Here is a 21044-nt window from a genome sequence, read left to right on the forward strand (position 1 = left end):
CACAGCAACTCCTCCCCCCCCATCCTGTTGATGTTTGGCGGTTCTTGCATGAAACAACACGTTACGTTGGATGTAAGATGGTAAAGAAGCATCACAGACGCTTGAGAAAGTTTTAAGAGTCTTTACTAAGACATTACGGCCAAAGGCATTTAAAGTAGACACATGTAGAGTTTCACCCCCTTCAAGATAGAACTAGGTAGAACTGCTTGCTTCAAAGACACACACAGAAGAAGGAAGACCTAACAGCACTCTGTCACAACTTTCCCAGCTGTTATCTCCCGTTACCATGACAACCTGTCTGGCCTTGAATGTCTGCTCTCTCAGGCATAGCTGATAACACAGAACCATTCCCATACATCTTGAAACATTTCAGACTTGATGAAAAAAACACATTGGTAGTACGGCCTAGTAAGCCAACATTTCCCCCTTTCATCATGTCTGTAAATCCATTATAACAATAACAACAACAGTAATACATTTCAATACATTGCATCATACAGATTCAGTTTACATTTCAGTACAGCTCAGAACATCTCTGTACATTTAGCTAGAACTTTATTCAATCAAACTTTGGCTGAACACAAGTTAGATACAATGTCTCAGGATCCATTTCAACCTCCTTATGCATTCCAGGACTGGTTATTAATCCTACCGTGAATCTATCAGGCGGTTTGCCAATGTTAGATCTCTGAGAACGTCTCAAAGGCACTAGAGCTTCTGCTCTCTCAGCCCCCCCATTTGAGCTGGTGCTTGGTACAGCCTGCATAGGATATTCCATTTCCTCAACCTTGCGTTTCTTTGATCTTCGTTTCCCACAAATGAGTTCATTTAATGCATCCCTAAGTGGAATTTGTGTGCCTTCCACTTTTATGTCAAGGTTTGGTTTAAATGTTTGTGCTTGTGTTTGTGCTTGTGTGTCAGCTGACCCTGTAAGAATGACTGTTTGCCTTTGATCCCAAGGCTTTTCTGCAACTTTAATGCTTCTGCTCAGAATTAATTGCTGTGTTTCTGGAATCCAAACTCTGAAATATGCATTCTGAAACCCCAGAACAAATCCCTGTTGGGCTCTGGGTGCAAGTTTGCCCCTTCTTTTTCCCTGTGGAATGTGGATCCAGCATCTAGCTCCAAATTTCTGAATGTGTTGCACTTTTGGCTTTCTCCCAGTGAGTTTCTCATAAGGTGACATTCCAAGTGCACTGTGTAACACCCTGTTGTGAATGTAATTCGCATACATAATTGCCTCTGCCCAGAAAGAATTCCCTAAACTGGAATCCATTAACATGGCTCTCATTGCTTCCTGAAGCACCCTGTTTTTTCTCTCAGCAGTTCCGTTGGAAAACGGGCTAAACGGAGCTGTGAAATTCTGGTTTATTCCGTTACTCTCAAGGAAGTCACTCAATGCTTTGCTCGTGAATTCCCCTCCCTGGTCTGAGCGTATAGCCCCCACCGTGGTGCCATGTTGAGTTTCAATTCTCTTAATGAACAGTTTCAGCTTCTGCTCAGCTTCACTTTTACGTTTGAGCAAATAAAGATGAGTGTATCTCGAAAAATCATCTATCACTACCATAAAGAATCTCACACCTCCTCGTGAAGTGTTTATTGGCCCTGATAAATCAACATGAATGAGTTCATAGGGAGCTGATGTGGTCCTTTCAGCCTCCCGGTTTATGGGTGCAATTGTCATTTTCGCTTTATGGCACGCATCACAATCCATCATTAACTGTCCACAGTCTTTCAAACGCATGTTTTCACTATGCATTGGGGTTTTCTTTATCATGTCAAAGTTTGCATGCCCCAGCTTCTGATGCCATTCATGGACGCAGCCTTGATGTGTCTGTGCCTCAGCGTTTAACACAGCACACCCTGCTTGACTGCTCTTTATTACAAACTGGGAATCATTCAGGCTTCCCTGCAAACACACTTGATCTCCCCTCATTACATAACATTTGTCTCTGTCAAACAACACTGAAAACCCACAACTGGTCAGTTTTCTCACAGACAACATGTTATGAGACAGTTCTGGTACAAACAAACAATCTGACAGTATTCCAAGCTTATCAAATCTCACCAGTCCTCGAGCCTCCACATTTTTCTGCGATCCATCCGCTAGTTGAACAAAGTCCTGCTCATCTGTAGACGTGTAAAACAAACTCCTGTCTGTAATTAATATATGGCTCGCACCGCTGTCAAGAATCCAGTCAACAGGTCCTAAATCTTGAGACTTCTGTTTACAAACAAAGTTCACACTGCCTCTATGCGTCTTCCAGCCTCCGTCTCTGGAGTTTCGCTTGACTGCACAGTCTTTCTGGAGATGCCCACGAGCTCCGCAAACATAACAAGCCTTTAGCCGCTGCTGCTCCTGCTTGTAATCCTGCTTGCTTCCGACTGCCTCCTTCGGCACGGCACTTTTCTTCTCCTGCCTCCGCTGCCATTCCTGGGTCAAATCCTGCAACGTGTCCCACATCTGTTTAGCCAACGGCTCATCTCTCACATACATCAGTTGAGAATCCGATAGAGCCAAGGTAATAAACGCCTGCGCCCTCTGCTCTCGGCGCTTCCAGGCTGCGGTCAGTACCGCCGGGGGGTTTCCTTCAATAGCTTCCCATAAATCCTCTTTTATTAAGAAAGCACGCATCCTTGGCTTCCAACTGCCATAATTCTTTTCCGTAAGTTTCTCCATTGGCAAGCCTCCAGACAAGTTTACAGCCATCTTCGCTCACCTCTGTCTGGCACAATCAATCAAGCTGCCCTCTGGATCTCCATCTGCCGTTCAGACCAGCCACTTACTCCTGTGTAACGCGCTGTGGATCTGGGCCCATAACCCTGTTGATGTGTGGCGGTTCTTGCGTGAAACAACACGTTACGTTGGATGTAAGATGGTAAAGAAGCATCACAGAGGCTTGAGAAAATTTTAAGAGTCTTTACTAAGACATTACGGCCAAAGACATTTAAAGTAGACACATGTAGAGTTTCACCCCCCTTCAAGATAGAACTAGGTAGAACTGCTTGCTTCAAAGACACACACAGAAGAAGGAAGACCTAACAGCACTCTGTCACAACTTTCCCAGCTGTTATCTCCTGTTACCATGACAACCTGTCTGGCCTTGAATGTCTGCTCTCTCAGGCATAGCTGATAACACAGAACCATTCCCATACATCTTGAAACATTTCAGACTTGATGAAAAAAACACATTGGTAGTACGGCCTAGTAAGCCAACACATCCCTGCAGCCTGTGCTGGTGCTGCACCAAGCATCCAGGTGGACAAAGTTGGGTCAGATCAACTCCTCCAAGCTCACCCACCCAGGTCTCAGTAATGCACACCAAATCGGCACCTTCATCCACAATCAAGTCATGGATGAGAGTGGTCTTATTATGTACCGATCTGGAGTTAAAAACACACACAGGCCAGTGGGCACAGCAGATGAGCAACAAGGAACCCATCCATGAGAGGAGTGGCAGCAGGGAACAAGGCACAGATAGCTTTGCCTTCGCCTTCTATATTAATTCACCACATCCCCATGGCTATACTTCCCTCTACCCGTAATCACTGAAATTGGGGTGGCATCACCCATGTTCCTCCGTACTAAGACTCCTCCTAAACACTTGATATGGGTCCAACACGAGCCCACCTGCCGGAGTGAATTATCCCAGTAGGCCTCTGAGAGGATTGGGAACAGTCACACCCATTCAAACCTTTTCACACACGGCCCATCTTCTCCCCCTCCTGTCTCATACCCAGGGAGGGCCAGCCTTCTGCCAGTTACAGACTCTCACTCTGAAGGCATCTGGTGACTTTCTCCTATCATTCAGTTCACTGCACAGGCTCCCGCACTGTGCAGGAACTACATATGCACTACACGCTCTCCCCACCACCAGTCTCCTCTAGACAGGTTTAACAGAGAACACATTAAAAAAAACAAGAAAAAGTAATAGAAGGGGGGTAGCGCCCTCGCCCTCGGGACTCCCTACGGGGCTCCCCAAGGGGCAACCCCCTTTGGTGTTGCCCCTTTGGTGGCAACTCTGCCAGCGGCAGACCCGCCACCCAAGGGCAGCTGGGCTTTTATGCATCCTGGCCCAGCCAGCAGCTGTTGCAAGAGGCTGCGAGATTAACTGCAGCCTCTCTCTGGAGCAAGAGCCAGGCAAGGGGTCCCAGTCCTTGCAGCACTTACCAGGGACTTCAGCTGTCTGGACAGACAGCAGCCCAAAGGAGCTAGTAGCAAGCACCCAGATGCCAGATACTCACTCCCAGGGCAGGTCTTCTTCAGTCCCCTAGTGCTGCAGCTGTTCCCCTAGTGCTGCAGTTGAATGCCTCCAGTGTTTGACAACTCACCACCTCCCTAGGCAATTGGTTCCATTGTTGTACTGCTCTAACAGGATGTTTTTCCTGATGTTCAGCCGAAATCGGGCTTCCAGTAAGTTTCGCTCATTATTCCATGTCCTGCACTTTGGGATGATTGAGAAGAGATCCTGGCCCTCCTCTGTGTGACAGGATCTCTTCTCGGTCATTCTAGAGTGTAAGAAATGCAGTTGTGCAGAATCATTCCAGGAAATCAGTAAAACAGGTTGAAGCAGGAGACTGTTAATTTTTATGCTGATTCCTAGGCCAGACGTACACATCCCCAAAATATTGGAATATCCAGTACATTAAACATTGATATATTGGGTTCAGTACAAAAAAACTTAAGAGATGACCTGAAACAAAAAAGGGCACATACAGGAAATGAAAGGAAGGCCAGGCCACAAAGGAAGAGGATAGACAGGTAGCATGGAATTGCAGGGACACATCAGGAAGGCTGAAGCTGAGTTGAGGTTAGCAACAGATGCCAAACGCAACAAAAAAGCTTTCTACAAGTAACCCATAGTAAAAGACAGAGAAAAGAAATGATAGTACAGCTACTCAGAGGATAGCAAAATGATAACAGATGACAAATAAAAGGCAGAAGTGATCAATCCCTACTTTGGCTCAGTCTTCTCCCAAAAGAGGGTCTATGACCCTACCAGGAAATGTGACTGGGCAGGATTGCAGCTTGAAATTGATAAGACAAATGGTCAAGGAATACCTAATCACTTTCAATGAGTTCAAATCTGCATGGCCCGATGAACTGTATCCTAGAGTATTGATAATAATATTAATATTAATAATAATAATAATAATAATAAAATTTTATTTATGAGTCGCCTATCTGGCCGAATTAACGGCCACTCTTGAAGGAACTGACTGAAGGACTCTCAGAACCACTGTCTATTATCTTTGTGAAATTGTGGAGGATGGGTGAAGTACCAGATGACTGGAGGAGGGCTAATGTTGTCCCTATCTTCAAAAACGGCAAAAAGGAAGAACCTGGGAACTACAGATCAGTCAGCCTGACATCAATCCCTGGCAAATTCTGGAGCAGATTATAAAGCAGTCAGTCTGTGAGCACCTTATTTATTTATTTATTTATTTATTTATTTATTTATTTATTTATTTATTTATTTATTTATTTATTTGATTGATTGATTGATTGATTGATTGATTGATTGATTGATTGATTGATTGATTGATTGATTGATTTTTATACCGCCCAACTAGCAATAGCTCTCTGGGCGGTGTACAACAGAAAATACAAAATACATCTCATAAAAAGTGCATAATAAATATTACAAAAACGTATAAAGTGCAAAAATCAGATTACACAATTTTTTAAAATTTAAATTAAAACGCCATAGAAAAGAGGCAGGTCTTAAGCTGGCGCCGAAAAGACAGCAGCGTTGGCGCCATATGCACCTCAATGGGGAGACTATTCCAGAGTTCGGGGGCCACCACTGAGAAGGCCCTAGTTCTTGTCACCACCCTCCGAGCCTCTCTATGAGTCGGGACTCGGAGGAGGGCCTTCGATGTAGAGCGCAGTGTCCGGGCAGGTTCATATTGGGAGAGGCGTTCCGACAGGTATTGTGGTCCCGCGCCGTATAGGGCTTTATAGGTTAAAACCAACACTTTGAATCTGGCCCGGAAGCATATTGGCAGCCAATGTAAGCGAGCCAGAACAGGTGTTATGTGTTCCGACCGCTTGTTCCTCATTAATCTGGCCGCCGCATTTTGGACAAGCTGTAGCTTCCGAACTTTCTTCAAAGGCAGCCCAATGTAGAGCGCATTGCAGTAGTCTAATCGCGAGGTTACCAGGGCATGTACAACTGATGTAAGGTGCCCTCTGCTCAGGTAGGGACATAGCTGGGCTACCAACCAAAGTTGGTAGAACGCGTTCCGAACCACCGAGGCCACTTGAGCCTCAAGTGACAGGGAAGGATCTAAGAAAACTCCCAGACTACGAACCCGCTCCTTTAGGGGGAGTGTAACCCCATCCAGGACAGGGTAAATATCCACCACCTGGTCAGAGAAACCATCCACGAGCAGCATCTCAGCCGGGACTTAGACTCCAGTATTATGGCAGTTGAACCTAATGAGGTATCCGGAGCATGGTCTTGTCCTTATTTATTGGATGAGTTTCAGTTGGTACAGCTTGAGGACGTTGACAAGGTGCTTGGACTGGTGCGTGCAACCACTTCTGTGCTGTATCCTTGCCCTTCTTGGCTAGTGAAAGCTGGCAGGGCTGGAACAGCCGGCTGGGCCAGGGAAGTGATAAATGCCTCCTTGAGAGATGGAGTGGTCCCTAGTTGCTTAAAAGAGGCAGTAGTGAGACCACTCCTGAAGAAACCTTCCCTGGACCCAGATAATTTGAACAACTATAGACGGATAGCGAATGTTCCATTCCTGGGCAAGGTCTTAGAACGGGTGGTCGCCAGTCAGCTCCAGGTGCTCTTGGATGAAACCGATTATCTAGATCCGTTTCAATCCGGTTTTAGGCCCGGTTTTGGCACTGAAACAGCCTTGGTCACCCTGTATGATGACCTATGTCGGGAGAGGGACAGAGGGAGTGTTACTCTGTTGATTCTCCTTGATCTCTCAGCTGCTTTTGATACCATCGACCATGGTATCCTTCTGGGGAGACTGATGGAGCTGGGAGTTGGAGGTACTGCTTGGCAGCGGTTCTGCTCCTACTTGGTGGATCGTCTCCAGAGGGTAGGGCTTGGGGAACATTGTTTGACACCCTGGACTCTCCATTGTGGAGTCCCGCAGGGATCGGTCCTGTCCCCTATGCTTTTTAACATCTACATGAAGCTGCTGGGTGTGGTCATCAGGAGCTTTGGAGTGCGTTGTCATCAGTATGCTGATGACACGCAACTCTATTTCTCCTTTTCATCTTCTTCAGGTGAGGCTGTTAATGTGCTGAACCGTTGCCTGGCCGCAATAATGGACTCGATGAGAGCTAATAAACTGAAGCTCAATCCTGACAAGACCAAGACGCTGTTGGTGAGCGCCTTCTCTGACCAGATGGTGGATGTTCAAACTGTTCTAGATGGGGTTACACTCCCCCTGAAGGAACAGGTTCGTAGCTTGGGGGTTCTTTTCGATCCATTCCTGTCTCTCGAGGCGCAGGTGGCCTCGGTGGCATGGAATGCATTCTACCACCTTCGGTTGGTAGCCCAGCTATGTCCCTATCTGGAAAGCGATGACCTCGCTTCAGTTGTGCATGCTCTGGTAACCTGTAGATTGGATTACTGCAATGCGCTCTATGTGGGGCTGCCTTTGAAGACAGTTCGGAAACTACAGCTAGTGCAAAACGCAGCTGCTAGACTGCTGACGAGGACTAGGCGGTCTGCACATATAACACCTGTTCTGGCTCGTTTGCACTGGCTACCTATTTGTTTCCGGGCCAAATTCAAAGTGCTAGTTTTGACTTATAAAGCCTTACACGGCGCGGGACCACAATACCTAGCGGAACGCCTCTCCCGATATGAACCTACCCATTCACTACGTTCAACATCTAAGGCCCTCCTCCGAGCTCCGACTCACAGAGAAGCTCGGAGGGTAGTAACAAGATCTAGGGCCTTTTCAGTGGTTGCCCCCGATTTATGGAACAGTCTCTCCGATGAGGTGCGCCTGGCGCCTACACTTTTATCTTTTCGGCGCCAGGTTAAAACCTTTTTATTCTCCCAGGCATTTTAATTCATTTGTGTTTTTAATCTATATTAGGTTGTTTACTTGTTTAATAATGTATACTTTGCTGTTTTTGTGATTTTATTGTATTTTATCCATGTTGTGCACCGCCCTGAGAGCCCTTGGGCTGTGGACGGTATATAAATCGAATAAAATAAATAAATAAATAATAAATTGTCTGGATTGAGCCTCAGTTTGTTAGCTTGAAAACAATGCAGTGATTACTAGAAGACAAGTCTAATGGAACCTTAACAGATACTGGAGGTAGGACTAAAAAATTAAGGTTGATATAGTTATGAGAATACTCAGTATAAATTTAATAAAACACATAAAAAATATGCAATAAAAAGGAATATAAAAGGTGTAACATACAAAAGTCAAACAATGACAGGCATGATACTATGATCTTCAAAAGTATGTAACTAAAACAATATACATCATGAAGAATGTATCTGATGTGTACAAATTTTGTTCAGATGGTCCGTTTCTTTTATGAAGAAAAGAGAAATATGTTTTTTGTTAAAAAAGTCCAGCCAGACGCGTTTCGACAGATGTCTTTTTCAATGGCTACTGATATGACTTTCAACAGTAATTGAATATAATGCGATAACCAAAGGAATTGCTAATATGACTTCAACAAAAATTGAATATAATACGATATCCAAAGAAATATGTCATTCACTTCTTTAAACACTGTAGCTTGGTACCAAGATGAAGACTAGTACCAAGCTACAGTGTTTAAAGAAGTGAATGTCATATTTCTTTGGATATCGTATTATATTCAATTTTTGTTAAGTCATATTAGCAATTCCTTTGGTTATCGCATTATATTCAATTACTGTTGAAAGTCATATCAGTAGCCATTGAAAAAGACATCTGTCGAAACGCGTCTGGCTGGACTTTTTTAACAAAAAACATATTTCTCTTTTCTTCATAAAAGAAACGGACCATCTGAACAAAATTTGTACACATCAGATACATTCTTCATGATGTATATTGTTTTAGTTACATACTTTTGAAGATCATAGTATCATGCCTGTCATTGTTTGACTTTTGTATGTTACACCTTTTATATTCCTTTTTATTGCATATTTTTAATGTGTTTTATTAAATTTATACTGAGTATTCTCATAACTATATCAACCTTAATTTTTTAGTCCTACTATTACTAGAAGACAACACGGATTTATCAAGAATAAAACCTGCCAGACTAATTTTATCTCATTTTTTGATCGGGTAACCTCCCTGGTAGACTGCGGGAGTGCTGTGGACAAAGTATATGTCGACTTCAGCAAAGCTTTTGACAAAGTGCCCCATGTTATTCTGATTAGCAAGCTAGTTAAATGTGGGCTGGATGGAACAACTATCAGGTGGATCCACAGTTGGCTACAAAATTGTACTCAAAGAGTGTTTATCAATGGTTCCTTCTCAAACTGAGGGGAGGTAACGAGTGGGGTACCACAGGGCTTGGTCCTGGGCCCAGTGCTCTTCAATATTTTTATTAATTACTTGGATGAGGAGGTTCAGGAAATTATTTATTTATTTATTTAATTCAATTTTTATACCGCCCATAGCAAAGCTCTCTGGGCGGTGTACAACCAATGAAGATATATAATTACATTTCAATATTTAAAAACACCAAATCCTTGAAACAACAGTTAGACAAACAGACAGGACATATAACTAACATAAACAACATTAAATACAAATACTAAAATACTAAAATGCTAAGATATTAAAATATTAAAATGCCTGGGCAAAGAGGAAGGTTTTCACCTGGCGCCGAAAAGATAGTAAAGTAGGAGCCAGGCGTACCTCGTCAGGAAGGGTGTTCCATAGTTCGGAGGCTGCTACCGAGAAGGCCCTCTTTCTTGTAGTCGCCTTCCGGGCGTCTTTCTGAGTAGGCACCCGGAGGAGGGCCTTCGATGTTGAGCGTAGTGCCCGGGTAGGTTCATATCGGGAGAGACGTTCCACCAGGTATTGTGGGCCCGTGCAGTGTAAGGCTTTATAGGTCAAAGCCAGCACCTTGAATTGGGCCCGGAAACGTATAGGCAGCCAGTGCAAGCCGGCCAGAATTGGTGTCACATGTTCCGACCGCTTGGTCCCAGTTATTAATCTGGCCGCTGCATTCTGAACAAGCTGCAGTTTCCGAACCATCTTCAAGGGCAGCCCCACGTATAGTGCATTGCAGTAGTCCAACCTTGAGGTTACCAGAGCATGGACAACTGAAGCAAGATGTTCCCTGTCCAGATATGGGCGTAGCTGGGCCACCGGCCTAAGTTGGTAAAAAGCACTCCGTGCCACCGAGGCCACCTGTGCCTCAAGTGACAAGGACGGGTCCAAAAGGACTCCCAAGCTACGCACCCCTGCTCCTTCAGGGGGAGTGTAACCTCATCCAGAACAGGTTGAACATCCAACTGGTCAGGGGATCCATTTACTAACAGCATCTCAGTCTTGTCTGGATTGAGCTTCAATTTGTTCGCTCTCATCCAGTCCACTATCGCAGCCAAGCACCGGTTTAGGACCTTGACAGCCTCACCTGAAGAAGATGAAAAGGAGAAGTAGAGCTGCGTATCATCAGCATACTGATGAGAACGCACTCCAAAACTCCTGATGACCGTCCCCAGCGGCTTCATATAGATGTTAAAGAGCATGGGGGACAGAACTGATCCCTGCGGAACTCCATATTGGAGCACCCAGGGTATCGAGTAGTGCTCCCCAAGCACTACTTTCTGGAGACGACCTGCCAGATAGGAGCAGAACCACTGCCAAGCAGTACCTCCGACTCCCAAATCCGCCAGCCTCTCCAGAAGGATACCATGGTCGATGGTATCGAAAGCCGCTGAGAGATCAAGGAGAATCAACAGAGTTACACTCCCTCTGTCTTTCTCTCGACACAGGTCATCATACAGGGCGACCAAGGCTGTCTCCGTACCAAAACCGGGCCTGAACCCCGATTGAAATGGATCCAGATAATCGGTCTCATCCAAGAGTGCCTGGAGCTGGGATGCAACCACCCTCTCCAGAACCTTGCCCAGGAATGGCACATTTGCTACCGGCCTATAGTTATTCAGATTATCTGGGTCCAGGGAAGATTTTTTCAAAAGCGGTCTCACCACCGCTGCCTTAAGGTGAAATGCTTATCAAATTTGTGGATGATACAAAATTGGAAGAGATAGCTAATACCCCGGAAGACAGAAACAAAATTCAAATGGATCTTGATAGTCTAGAACAGCCTTTCCCAACCAGTGTGCCTCCAGATGTTGTTGGACCACAATTCCCATCTTTCCTGACCATTGGCAATGCTGGCTAAGGCTGATGGGAGTTGTAGTCCAACAACATCTGGAGGCACACTGGTTGGGAAAGGCTGGTCTAGAACATTGGGCTGACAACAACAGAATGAAATTTAACAGGGATAAATGCAAAGTTCTACACTTATGAAAAAGAAACCAAACACATAGTTATAAAAAAGAAACCAAACACATAGTTATAAAATTAGCTCAGCAATACTACATGCGAGAAGGATCTTGGGATTGTAGTTGATCACAAGCTGAATATGAGCCAACAATGCGATGTGGCTGCAAAAAAGGCAAATGCTATTTTAGGTTGCATTAACAGAAGTATAGCTTCCAAATCGCATGAAGTATTAGTTCCCCTCTATTCGGCAATGGCTAGGTCTCATCTTGAGTACTGCATCCAGTTCAGGACATCACACTTTAAGAAGGATGCAAAGGAGGGCCAGGATGTCTTCTCGATCATCCCAGAATGCAGGACCCAGAATAATGGGCTCAAGTTGCAGGAACCCAGCTTTCAACTGAACATCAGGAAAAACTTCCTGTTAGAGCCATATGACAACGGAACCAATTATCTAGGGAAGTGGTGGGCTCTCCAAACCTGGAAGCATTTAAGAGGCAGCTGGACAGCCACCTGTCAGGTATACTTTAATTTGGATTCCTGTATTGAGCAGGGGGTTGGACTCGATTATCTTATAGGTCCCCTCCAACTCTACGATTCTATGATTCTATGTTTCCTCGATCTTCCTCCTCCAGCGCAGGATCTTATCCCTTCACGATTAGCTTTTCCTTTTTCCTAAATTGTTGTACCTTATTGTAATACAAAATCTCTGTCTCCATTTTTTTTCATATCAACCTGAAACATACCAGCCCAACAGCCAAAATAGCTACTAGCTGTCTTTCTTTACTTGCAACATAAACTATGTGAAGGATTACAGCTTGACAAAAATCTCTTCCCTTTATTTTTATGTTTGGACCCTGCCCTGTTGAACTGTCCAAATATGCTTTGAGCAATTCTGAGTTTCTGTGATATTCTGTCTCATAGTGAAATGTTAAATCATGTTAAATCCTCCAATTGCTATTTTTTTATACTTTTTTTACAAATACCCAGACAAAATGAGAATTTTTGTATACTTTACAAGTAAATGTTTTATGCTAAAATGCATGACTTTAATCTCGAACAATTCTTCAATTTTAACATGAATTTAAATTATCCCCATCATACGCTTGGGGTTTAACCCCCCCCCCCCGTGCTTATTTGCTTCACCATTTCTCGTCTAGGACTCTTCTGACCATCCATATACAGATGTGTATAATTGGTGATGAGCATCATGAACACCTGCTATTTGCTTCAAACCAAAATATCTGGGCAAAAAAGCCAACAGCACAATTGAAAGGAGGAAGAGTGCTTGACCAAAGGAAGCTGTTGAATACATAGAAAATATGATGATGATGATGATGAACTGCCTTCAGGTTGATTCCAACATATGGCGACCCTATGAATAGGGTTTTCATGGTAAGTGATATTCAGAGGTGGTTTACCATTGCCTTCCTCTGAGGCTGAGAAGCAGTGACTGGCCCAAGGTCACCCAGTGAGCTTCATGGCTGTGTGGGGATTCGAACCGTGGTCTCCCAGGTTGTAGTCAAACACTCTAACCACTACACCACACTGGGTCTCATAGAAGATAAGGGCCACAAAATACAACATGGTCTATTATCCTATGACTCATCCAGATGAGTCCTTTTTCTCTCCTCCCCCCATCCCTTCCAGGGCTTATAGGAGCCCTTTTCAGTTACCAAATTCTTGCAAGCTACACAGCAAGTGGATTGGACCGTGAAAGACCAACCCAAATTGTGTTTGCATTCTGACAAATTTGTAGAGCAGTCCAATATCTCAGAGAGGAGGTCAGGTCTCCTGCTCCCCTGGTGCATTCACTATAGCTGCCCAATTTCCCTGCTTTTTAGATAGAAATATCTGTGGGCTATAGGTATGTTCTTAAACCACAAGGTTTTTTGTCTGTTAGTGAATTTTCCTGCTTTTTAATCCAGGAGATAAAATATGGGATCCTGTCCAAGTTTGCTGAGAATGGATTGATCATTTGCATGCTTATTGAGTTCAGTGGGATTTACTCCCCTGCAATCATGCTTAGGATAGGTGCTGACCACGGGGGATGAGGGAAGGAAACACAGAGGGGAGGACTGGGATGGGAGCAGGCAGGACAGGGAGGGAAGAAGGACAGGTTTGATCATTTGCATGTTTACTGAATTCAGTGCGATTTACTCCCGTGCAATCATGCTTAGGATAGGTAAAACTGACCAGGGGGGAGGGAGGGAGGGCTGGAGTGGGCAGGGGAGCAGGAAGAAGAGGGGAGGGGAGGAGGAAGGTAGAGGAGAGGGGAAGGAGGGAAAAAGCAAGTCTGATCATTTGCATGCTTATTAAGTTCAATCGGATTTACTCCTATGCAATCATGGTTAGGATAGAAAAACTGACCATGGGGGAGGAGGAGAGGGAGGGGGAAGGACCGTATTGGAGGGGGCAAAGGAAGGGGGAGGTGAGAGCAGGTTTGATCATTTGCAGGCTTATTTAGTGCAACGGTATTTACTTCCGTGCAATCATGCTTAAGATAAATAAAACTAACCATGGGGAGGAGGAAGGGGAGGGGGGAGGGGGAGGAGATTGGAAGGGGTTGGGGATGGGGAGGGAGGGACAAAGGAGGGGGGAAGAGGCAAGATGGAGGGAATAGGAGGGAGGAGAAGGGAGGGTGGGTTTGATTGTTTGCATACTTTTTGAGTTCAATGGGATTTATTTCTGTGCAATCTTGTTTGAAAATGGAAATGGACTGCCTTCAAGTCAATCCTGACTTATGTTGACCCTATGAATAGGGTTTTCATGGTAAATGGTATTCAGATGTGGTTTTACCATTGCCTTCCTCTGAGGCTGAGAGGCAGTGACTGGCCCAAGGTCGCCCAGTGAGCTTCATGGCTGTGTGGGGATTCAAACCCTGGTCTCCCAGGTCATAGTCCAACACTGACCTGGGGGAGGGGCAGGGAGGGGAGGGGGAGGAGATTGGGTGGGTGGGTACTGTGGAGAAGGGAAGCCCCTTTATTTATTTATTATTTGATTTATATCCCACCCTTACTCCCAGCAGTAGCTCAGGGCGGCAAACAGAAATGATAAAAACACTTTAAAACACCACATAAAGACCTTAAAATACATTAAAACAAAACGTTAAAAACATTTTTACAAAGGTTTATTTTTTTTAATAAAGGGTTAAAAACATTATTAAAGAAGACAGATTAAAAGCAATTCTAACACAGACACAGACTGGGATAGGTCTCCACTTAAAAGGCTTGTTAAAAGAGGAAAAGTCTTCAAAAGGCGCCAAAAAGATAGCAGAGAGCAAAAGGAAATCATTGTGAACAGTATCATTGCTTGTCAGCATTTCCCCCACCTTTTTATTCTACAATAGGCACATGTAGCCTCCTACCCAAATTTAAACCAAAGCTGTCCCTGGCCACATCCACACCAGGCCTTTATTTCACTTTGGTCAATCATGGCTTCTCTGAAAGAATCCTGGGAAGTGTAGTTAGTGAAGGGTGCTGAGAGTTGTTAGGAGATGCCTTGCTCCCCTCACAGACCTTCAATCAGAGTGGCTGACTGTTAAACCAGTCTGGCCACTGAAGCTCTGTCAGAGGAATAGCAGTCTCCTCTCAGCACCCTTCACAAACTACACTTCCCAGGATTCTCTGAGGGAAGCCATGACTGTCTCAAGTGAAATCAAAGTCTGGTGTGGGTGTGGCCCCCTGATTAGCCAAGCCCAGCAGCTGTGAGGCTTTTAGAACACTGACAGTTGGTTCTTACTGAGCATGTCCTGTGTTATCATATGCTTCCAGCCAAAATTTCTTAAATTTCTGAAATTAATTAAATTAAAATCAGCCAGGCATTTTTTTAACTTTTAAACTGCAGAAGATGAAGGTCAGAGTATGGGGCAAGGTCAGTATTAGGATTACAGGCACTCTGTGAACATGGCTGATTTTTAATGAATTTCAACATATTAAGAGAACTCTCAGAGAAAAAAGTCCAAAAGGGCTCTGAGGTTTTTTTCTCATTTTAGACTTTGAACTCTCTATTCTCTCTTTTGTGTATCACCATGAAAATTGAGAGGGTTGTTAAGCAAGCGTTTCTGAGTTCAGGACTATAAGTTTTGTAAAATTTTGTTTTGAAATGAGCTTATGGGAAGCATCAGAATGGCATGGAGGGTATTTTCAATTTAACATTGTGGAATGTGAAAAACCGACGCTGGCTATAGTATACAGCCACTCTCATGGCTGTATAATTACTTCTGCCAATCAGGTGTAAAATTCTAAATTATTTCTAAACCAAAAATAGTCAGCTGGCCAATAGAATTATGAAATATTCAACTTAAAATTCTTATTAAATTAGATAACCATAACACAACTATAATAATATTTAACACCAACTTACAGTTCATAGGAACTGAGTAGAATCCATCTCAGAGCTATGATAGTGAGTTTTGCCACCAACTCCTTGTTCATATTTAACCCTGCAGAAAGACTGAGGATGTTGTTTTAGTTTAGGCTTGCCCTGCCCAGGTAAGTTTCGATTTGCCTCCCCACAAACTAAGATGGATGAGTCTGGTGGCCCATTGAGTCTGTTGCTTATACTTTTTAATTTCAGTTGTTATGTGTTTTATTTATTGTGCTGTTTATAATGTTGCCTTTTACTGTAAACTCTCGTGTTAGTTTTAGTAGTTTGCTGTTTTATAATGCTTTTGTTTTAAAGGTTGTTGTAATCTTTCTGGAATTTTTAGTAATAAAAAATGTTTTAAGTAAATGTTTTTACCCTGTCACAGCTATGCAGGTCTGGTCAAGATATACTGCTGCCTGATGTGGAGTGGCAAATGGCACCCTTGACCCCACCCCAAAAGTCTAGGTGCATAGTACCCAAGGCTGGCCAAGTTATTTTGGCACCTGAGGCAGAAAAATCCACAAGTGCCTCTCCCCCTCTCTCGCAGTAAAAATCTAATGGGTTGGATCCATTCAAATCAATGGGACAAGTTAAGTCCCATTTAAACTCAGCTGGGCCTTTCAACTAACTGAGGCTGCAATCCTAATCCCACTTGCCTGTGAGAAAACCTCATTAAATTCAATAGGATTTACTTCTGAGTAGACATGGTTAGGATTGCACTATTAAACCTTCTGACTGTAAACAAACCCAAGCATTCTGGAGAGGTTTGAACTTCTTGATTTTCCCATTCAATTTCCTTTCACCACCACCCCTTATTTTTTAGGTGTTTCATCATTTGAAGTAAAACATGACTGTGTTGGACTTTCTTGGAAATTGTCCATTTACATATATGTTGATGGCAATATGGTCACTGTTTCCAGTTGGTTCAAGTTCTAACTGGGTTCATGTCTGCATTTGGGACCAAGGTCACCTTGATGGATGACCTTTATAAAGAGAAGGAGTTTTGGAGCAAGGCGTCATTAGTATGCTAATGATACCCAACTCTATTTTTCTATTACATCTGAGTCAGGACAGGCTGTACAAGCCTTGGACCAGTGTTTGGATGCAGTGGTGGACTGGATGACGGTCTTGATTCAATTGAGCTTGAATTCTGAAAAGATAGAGACCTTATGGATGGATGGTTCCCACATCTGTGAAAGAGGTCAATTGCCTGTTCTGCACAGGGTTGTACTCCCTCTGAAGGAGCAGGTACATAGTCTGAGGGTACTCCTTGATCCATCTCTGTCATGAGATAGGCCTGAGTGACTTTCTACCAAGCTCTGGCAGGTAAGCCAGCTGTGACCATTCCTGGACTGTGACAGCCTGACCACAGTAGTCAATGCATTGGTGGTTGTGGTTGTTATATGCCTTCAAGTCAATTGGCGACCCTATGAATCAGTGACCTCCAATAGCATCTGTTATAAACTACCCTGTTCAGATCTTGTAAGTTCAGGTCTGTGGCTTCCTTTATGGAATCAATCCATCTCTTGTTTGGTCTTCCTCTTTTTTCTACTCCCTTCTGTTTTCCCCAGCATTATTGTATTTTCTAGCGAATCATGTCTTCTCATTATGTGTCCAAAGTATGATAACCTCATCATTTTAGTTTCTAGTGATAGTTGTGGTTTAATTTGTTCTAACCCCCAATCTGTCTTTTTCACAGTCCATGGTATCCGCAAAGTTGTCCTCCAACACCATATTTCAAATGAGTTGATTTTTCTCTTATCCACTTTCTTCACTGTCCAACTTTCACATCCATACATAGAGATCGGGAATACCATGGTCTGAATGATCCCGAATTTAGTGTTCAGGGATACATCTTTGCATTTGAGGACCTTTTCTAGTTCTCTCATAGCTACCCTCCCCAGTCCTAGCCTCGTTCAGATTTCTTTACTGTCTCCATTTTGGTTAATGACTGTGCCAAGCTATTGATAATCCTTGACAAGTTCAATGTCCTCATTGTCAACTTTAAAGTTACATAAATCTTCTGTTGTCATTACTTTTGTCTTCTTGACGTTCAGCTGTAGTCCTGCTTTTGTGCTCTCCTCTTTAAGTTTCATCAGCATTCATTTCAAATCATTACTGGTTTCTGCTAGTAGTATGGTATTGTATGCATATCTTAAATTATTGATATTTCTCCCTCCAGTTTTCACACCTCCTTCATCTTGGTCCAAACCTGCTTTCCGTATAATATCTTCTGCATATAGATTAAACAAATAGAGTGATAAAATACACCCGTCTCATAGCCTTTCCGATTGGGAACCAATCGTTTTCTCCATATTCTGTCCTTACAGTAGCCTCTTGTCCAGAGTATAGATTGCGCATCGATGCTGTGGCACCCCCATTTCTTTTAAAGCATTCCATAGTTCTTCATGATCTACACATGCATGGGTAACCTCAGTTATTGTAATCAGCTTTACAAGGGGCTCCCCTTGTTTCTGGTTCAGAAGCGTCAACTAGTACAGAATGCAGCAGCCAGACTGCTCACAGGAGCAGATGACTTTATATTCATTTTGCCCCTCAAAACATCTGGAAATAAGCAAGAATCACAAGCCCAGTACAACAGAAGTGGCACAAGCTTCTGCAGGATGGTGTCTAGAATTACTCAGGAGAGCCAGCCTTGAACATTTCCAAACATGACAATGTCAAGGAACAGGAGGTACTGTTCTTGACTGGACAGTAGTAGGACCACCATGCTACTCATAGGAGACATAATTTTCCTATTTGTTCCTAAATTCAGAATATTGAAAAATGCAACACTCCTTCCTTATAAACTAGCATTGGGACATTCTGTCTTTATTAGCATAGTAGTTAAAAAAACTCAGCCCGGCCATGAATTCTTAGGTGGTGTGAGACAGGTCACTTTCCCCACAGTGCCAGCTGCATGTGCATGTACACACATACCAATACTGTGTCTAGTAATAATACTGACTTACCTTGAAGAATTGTTATAAGCATTGTGAAGATAATGTAAAGTGATTTGAACACTTGATAAAGATATATAAATACTTCATTATGCTGATTCTGATGCTAAGATTATGAGGCATAGAACCAAACATACCAGTAAAACAAACACACATACTTCCCCATCCCCTGCAAGATCCGTGTTGTTAAATGTTTAGATTTCACTTTTGCATTACATCTGTTGCAAGTTAATGGAACAATAACCAGCTTTCCTTCAATTTAAAAATCTGAAATCCTTAATCTACCTTCAAGACAACTGCTATCAACACTGCAACTTGTTGGAACATGATACCTGTCCGTTTTCTGGAGCTTAGGTTTCTGAGATGCTCTGATATCAGGATAAAGTGGACAAATGGGGTATCATTACTTTTTTCCACAACGTGCTGCAGCCCAGTGTGTCTAAGCAAAGTGATAGTCCATATTACAGTCAGTCTAATGAGTAGTTTAAGTAAAAGGAAAGGAATGAGTGCAATCTTATTGAGTACATTTCACATCCTAATCTATTTGTCACACTAATTAGGAAGTGAATCATTTGTAAAGTTGTAGATGAATCTCTTTCTTGCCCAGCAATCTGCAATGAGATTGTCAGACTAATGGAACCTAAGAAAGGGCTTAGAAAAGAGAGGGGGAGGAAGATTTTTCTGATATGCCATTTAAACAAATACATGCGCAATTAAGAATATGAAGGCTGAACCTTTTGAGCCATCTGCTGACAACCAGGGTAATTATGAAGAAAGTCAGCTATAAATGCAAGCAGTCAAATGTGGCTTTTATTGCAAGGTAAGACCTCAGTTTCCCAATGAATAATGAGATTCATTTCTATCAGCAGTCCTATATCGCTAGTAAAACTAAATCATTCAAAGGACAATGCTAATATAAAACTCTACCCATAATTTCCCTACTTTGTTTTATGACTGGAATGAAAACATAACAATCAGTCTAAAGAACATTTTTCATACATTGCTACCAAATTAGCTATTGTGGTAAACATTAAGATATTCTGTGAAATGGACATAAATAGGATTGGCCACAACAAATGCCCAACAACTGCTCATCTCTTTTCAGAAAAATGGGAATGTCTTCTAAAAGTTCCTTGTGTGGGTCTCCCCCACCTCCATGGTCAACTAACATAAGTATGCTAGGTTTTGTTCTTCTGACAAAGAAGGCAAAACATTGCTATTGCAATCTATTTGGTACCCAATCCTTAACATTTGAAGCATATGTATGTTCCTCCAACACCACTTCAACATGACTGCTCTATTAGCATACAAATATTTTATCAAGAGACTGGCACATCAAGTCTCAAAATCAAGACATATAGTGAAAGGTACAGGGTCCTTAATTGGCTGGGACCATGCAGCGAGGGAAAAGATGTCTAAAAATAATGGCACCAAATGAGTAACTGAGAGGAGGAATACAGTAGTTGTTAACAGCTATGAACAACTTTGGAAAATGATATGTGTGGAGGAGATTTGAGGAGCATTTTGAACCCCACTAAAAGGCTATACTTCCATGCTAGAAAAAAATTGAGGGCAAAAATTTGGCATAGCCATAATAATGGAAAAATCTTGTGAAAGGTATAATACAAAGGAAAAAAAACAGTAAAATAATATTTTTTTAAGAAACAGATGTGATAGTGTGAAATTGCAATTGTTGCTGCTACATTAAACAAAAATCTTTTTTTCTCATAGCAGAGCTATACATTAACTGCATGACAAGAAGAAATTAAAGAGCCACAACTTTTCTTTCTTTTGCATGCTAAGAAAAATTGGGATGTTGAATTTCTGTCTGTTGTGAAACTTTTAATGTGGTAGTAGGGAAAAACAGCATACATCTAGCAAATGTATCCAAAATCCACTCGTGTATATGCAGTACCCATCAAGTCATTTACATTTCTAATAGCTTCACCAAATATCTGGACTACTCTGAAGTAAGCAAGTGGTTTTTAAGACTATAGCCTTTGGGTGAACACAGACTCCAAAACAGCTATATCTGCTATATTTTGCAAATAACCCAGCAAGCAGAGTTGCTGTGCAACCTGTAGTTACATGGGATTGCATAGCAGTATTGTGTACTGTCACAAGATATATTTCTTCATTCTAAGAAGGGGTCACTGTTTGCAAAGAAATAACAAGAAGTTGCTATATTAATTTGGGACTACTTAAATTAGTAAAGGTTGATTTACAGATCACCAGATACATATGCCCAGTGCTTTTTTTCCC

General features: G+C 42.8%; 1 protein-coding gene across 2 annotated transcripts in view; it reads right to left on the minus strand.

Annotated features, from left to right (window-relative positions):
• PCSK5 (proprotein convertase subtilisin/kexin type 5) overlaps positions 1–21044 on the minus strand; it is a 471327-nt gene that overhangs the window by 407825 nt on the left and 42458 nt on the right. The window lies entirely within an intron of this gene.

This window comes from Rhineura floridana, chromosome 1, assembly GCF_030035675.1.
Source record: "Rhineura floridana isolate rRhiFlo1 chromosome 1, rRhiFlo1.hap2, whole genome shotgun sequence".
NCBI lineage: Eukaryota > Metazoa > Chordata > Lepidosauria > Squamata > Rhineuridae > Rhineura > Rhineura floridana.